Here is a 5,216-nt window from a genome sequence, read left to right as displayed (position 1 = left end):
GTCTAACAAGTGGTTCGATAGGTGGTAGCCATTGTGGATGAACTCTCTGGTCATAGGATGTGGATAGTTCATAAGCAATTTTAGATTCTAAGTCTGACCAGAGATTATAGTCAAAATCTTCTTCTCCTAGATCAATGGGCTCATAAATCTCATCTTAGATCAAGTTTACATTGACTAATTGGTCCTTTTTGTTTTCAAGATTAAAAATATTAAGATCAATGGACATGTTTCCAAATGAGAGCTTCATGAGTCCATTGCGACAGTTGATCAGGGCATTGGTGGTTGCTAAAAATAGTCTACCTAAGATGACTGGGATGTGACCTTTTGGATTTGACACTGGTTCAGTTTCTAGGATCACAAAATTCACAAGATAAATGAAATCACTGACCTTTATTAGCACATCCTCCACAACTCCTTTGAAAATTCTTACTGATCGGTCTACCAATTACAATGTAATTTCTGTAGGCTTTAATTCTCTTATTCCTAATTTCTCATAGATCAAATAAGGTAAGATATTCACACTAGCCCCTAGGTCTAACAAGGTCCTATCAATGATGATTTTTTCAATGACACATGAGATTGTAGGAGACTCTGGATCTTTGTACTTGACTGGTATGTGGCTTGAAAGATATGAGCTCACACTAGATGCCAAGAAGGCTTTTTTGGGAACATTAGTGATCTTTTTCTTTGTGTATAGGTCTTTGAAGAACTTAGCATAAGTGAAAACTGGTTGGATCATATCTAGCAGAGAAATATTTACTTTCACTTGTTTGAATATCTCTAAGATATGATCCATGTGGGCTGAGTGTCTATTGGACCTAAGTCTATTTGGAAAAAGAGCTATAAGATTGGTGGTTGATGTCTCAACTTGCTTAAACCTAGTGATGGGTTCTGCAATTGGCTTGGATGGCTCATCAACCTCTGTTGATTCAGGCTCATTAGACTTGGTCTGATCAGTCTGTGATTCAGTCAGTTGGTCTTCTTGGTTTTTAATTATACCTACCTGATTGTCTACTTGCCTTCCAGACCTTAAGGTGTGAATTGCATTTACATGGTTTTATCGACCTTCAGATTGAGATTGTTGACCAATTTGGGCTCTTAGGTTAGGTTCAGGTTGGCTTGACCATTTTTTTTTTCTCTTTCACTAATGGTAGTAGCCAACTGACTTAACTGCATTTCTAGGTGGGCAATGGCTTGGGTGTTTGAATTTACAAGTTGGCCCGTGGTTTGCATAAAATTGTTTGTGTTTTTTTTCAAGGCTTCAAGGCTTTTCTCTAGTGAATTATGCTTTTGGTCATTAAATTTTATATTATCAGAAGTGGTTTTTATTAAAATCTCTAACCCTTTTTCTAATGCATTAAGCCTTTGATCATTGTTGAAGCCTTGTGAATAATTTGATGGTTGAGTGGGCCTTTGATTGGATTGATTAAGGATAGGTCTACTGAGATTTGACCCTTGTGACCAAGAAAAGTTAGGGTGATTCCTCCATCCTGGGTTATACGTTGGTGCATAAAGGTCATTTGTAAATTTGTAGTAGGCAGCATTAACTTGTGCTACTTCATTCCCAGTTGGGTTCATCTAAAAGGAACATTCTTCCATGATGTGGTCTGTAGCATTACATCTATTGCAAGTAGATGTTGAAACTTGGTTCATTTGGGTGTGTCCCTTGAGTTCTAAGGTCTCTAACCTATGTAGTATAGTATCTATTTTGGCCTCTGTAGCTAGGGATGTGGATACTTGGTGCATAGCACCTCTTGTAGGTTCCTTAGTTGCTTCCCACTATAGGCTCTTTTTTGCTAAGTCCTCTAAGAATTGCCAGGCTTCCTTATGCATAAACTAGCCCTGACACATTGACTTTAGCATGGTTCTAGAATTTGGGTCTAGTCCCTCATAAAAAGTTTGGCATAGTCTCCAAATCTCAATTCCATGATGTGGGCATTGGGTTAAAAAGTTCTTGAAACGATCAAAATACTTCCAGAAAGACTCACCCCCAAATTGATAAAATTGGTTAATTTCATTTCTTAACTTAGCTATTTTATGATGTAGAAAAAATTTTCTCAAGAAAGTTTTTACAAATCCATCTCAAGTTATGATCGAGTGGTTGGGCAGACTATATAACCATTTCTTAGCACTGTCCTTGAGAGCAAAATCAATCAGCCTAAGTTTAATAGCATCATCTGACAATTGGTGTATTCTCATGGTGTCACATACTTCCTCAAATTCTCTAATAAAAATATATGCATCTTCATTACCAGTGAATTTAGGGAGCATGTTAATAATTTGAGGTTTAATTTCAAAAGTTGTTGCATTGGTTTGGGGAAGTCTGATATAAGATGGTTGGGCTGACCCAATAGGATAGCAAAGATCTTTAGGACCTGAGGTTGATTGACTTCACTCATTGTGGACTCAGAATTTTCTTGGATTAGGGTAGGGTTTGAATCAATTCTCACTAAACGATCAGATTCCTTTTTCCAAGTTGCAATCTTGTGAGATTTTTAATGATTTTTTTTTTTGGTTAGAAGAGAGAAGAGAGAAGAGAAAGAAGAGATAGATGAGAAGAGAATTCTAAATATGAGAGCTTAAGGAGTCCTAAATCGAGAGACGATAGAGAAGAGTATTTTAATTAGGGTTAATGGTTGTAGGTTAGTTATCAAGTTATGCAGACAATCTTAGCTAAGGGTAACCCTAGATCTAGACAGCTCCTAACTGCCAAGGTTGCCTTTAAGCACTCCAGGTAAAAGACTAGCCATTCAACTGATCAGGTAAGTGTAAGGTTGGTGGGGGTCCCCCCGTTACTTTTCTTAGACACCAATTGAGTTGATCAGATAAGTGAATGGATCCAATTAAATAACCACCTTCCTTCAAGATGTAGTCTCTGAATCACTTTCCTAGACACCAGTCAAACTGACTAACCCTAATTCAATCCAACTCTTTGCATCCCTTATCCTATTGAGCTCGAGAGTCCTTAGGGGCCAACATCTAACTGATTTTAAATTAAGATTTAGGTCAATGCAATATACAGGATGGTAGTTTGTGGGCCAAGGAAGGGTGATGAAATCTCCACCTTATCTTGTTTAGGGTTTGTGCCCTTAAGATATTTTATGGACTTATGTAATGCAAGAAGAAAAGATGATCAGATTTGGTAGTTAGTCAAGAGTAAATTGATTTGTTTTACTTTTTAGATTTTATTATTAAGTATCTAATTTTTTAAGTAGATTATGAGGTGTCAATGTAAAATTTTTTTTTTGAAAGAAAGTAAGTTTGACTAAGGAACTAAGCAAATTAAAAAATAAATAAAAAGAAACTAAGAATAAGACAAAAAAATTTTTTTTAAAAAAATAATCGTACCTAGATCTTCGATAATGGCACCAAAATTTGATCGCTATCGTAGACGATCAAGAATAAAAACTAACTCAAACTATATAGATAGGATGAGTAGGGATCATTTTTACGGAGATCTAGGATGATTATCTTTTTTAAATTAAATATAAAAAAAAATAAAATTTTATTTATAGACTTCATCATATTCCTGGATTGAAGGGATTTAGCCATGCATCAAGCTCCCTAGCTCCATAATCTCCCAATATTTGATCCCTAAAGCTCCTTGATTTTTTTTTTCTATTTTTTTCTTACTTTTTTTCTGATTTTTTCTCCTTTCTACTTTTATTCTCAGACCTTCTATTTATAGATAAATTTTTTATATTTTTTTGGTAGGAAAAAGAGTCCTAAAACCCTTAGAATGCATATAATACCATTTTACATTAATTTTTGACCGTCGGATCGCCTTTGAACAGCCTAGATTAGCCCAAAATCTAATGTTTTAATCTTTATCAAAGTTGGATGCATTTTTGACCATCTGATAGCACTCTAGATGAAATTTTAGCCGTTGAATCGCATAAATCTCTCCTTAACAAAGTCGGAAACCACCATAGCCGTTGGATCGAGCTCCAGATTTGATCTAGACCGTCGATCAGTGCAAAAAGCCTTCCTTCCACTATGGATCGTGCCTGTAGATCGTGAACTATTTCTGTGGACCGCACCCTTGATTTTGTGGATCGAGCAGCCGGTCCACCATGCATCGAAGGTAATTTTTAATATTTTTTAGGATATTTTGGCTTAATTTTCACTCCAATTTTCATCTGAAAAATAAAAAAAATATGTATTAAATTTTTCAAAAATTTTTATTATTTTGGTACTTAAATTACTCAATTAAATCAATATCTATTTTTCATATTTTTTTGAAAAATTATTTATTTTTATAAAAAAATCTAATTTATTCATAAAATAGATTTTTAAGAATATGTTAGCACCATAAATTATCAAAAATACTTTCAATAAATATAAAAATATACCACTTATCAGAGTATTCATTAGAGAATGAGTTCATTGAATTGACCTGTGAGAAAATATCAGATGAAGTCTTATTTACATGTCAGCTGATGATTCTCTAGTGGGAGTTGTGTATGTGATCCTTAGACTTGAGGTCACCATGGTACTTTGTATACTTGGATCCATATTTTGGTTCACTACCTAACTTGATTCTCTGATCCTTATGTAGGGTGTTCTGGATATAGTGAAGAGTGCATGGAGATTATGAGTGATCGATAAGGGATTAGTTACTCCTAATAAAGGGAGCGAACATACTATGTGATCTCATAGGTCATTGATTCGAAAGTCTTTGGCCAAAGTAGGGTGATAATTAGAAAAAAATTTTTAATATATCATCAACTGAATCATCACCTTCAGATCAAGATATATAATGATAAGTGATTGGATTTGATATTTTTTTATGCCCATAGTTCATCTGGGATATTATTTTGACTGAAGGATTGAATTACATAAAAACTTGCCATTGAAGGGTATTTTGATAATTTTTTATCAAAATTTTAAATTTTTTGAGTAGTCATGATACGTTGCTAGATGTCAATCTTAACTTGTAGATTCATCAAAATTAAAAGAGTTTAATTCTAAAGTCAATTTGGAAGAATCCAAATTGATTGGGACTCTTCGGGTGACCTAATCTCATTGGATTAGGGTTACGTCGAAAGTCTTGGTCCACTACTAGCTAGATTTAGAACCCAATGGATCACACACTTTGAGATTTGATCTTGGTCTAATTTGATTAGAGTTTAATATAAATTCTATGGGTTAATTTGATATGCTAACAAATTGTATTAACCCAAGTTCCTAAATTGGTTTATATCAAATTATTTGAG

General features: G+C 34.3%; 1 non-coding gene across 1 annotated transcript; it reads left to right on the top strand.

Annotated features, from left to right (window-relative positions):
- Window positions 1-1,921: 1,921 nt before the first annotated feature.
- Window positions 1,922-2,028, top strand: LOC140854991 (small nucleolar RNA R71). The gene has a single exon (XR_012138084.1). It is a non-coding gene; the product is annotated as a small nucleolar RNA R71 (small nucleolar RNA).
- The last annotated feature ends 3,188 nt before the right edge of the window (window positions 2,029-5,216 follow it).

Source organism: Elaeis guineensis, chromosome 1 (genome assembly GCF_000442705.2).
Source record: "Elaeis guineensis isolate ETL-2024a chromosome 1, EG11, whole genome shotgun sequence".
In the NCBI taxonomy this organism is placed as follows: domain Eukaryota; kingdom Viridiplantae; phylum Streptophyta; class Magnoliopsida; order Arecales; family Arecaceae; genus Elaeis; species Elaeis guineensis.
The sequence above is the reverse complement of the archived record's forward strand: the minus strand, read 5'-3'. Positions and strand labels throughout refer to the sequence as shown.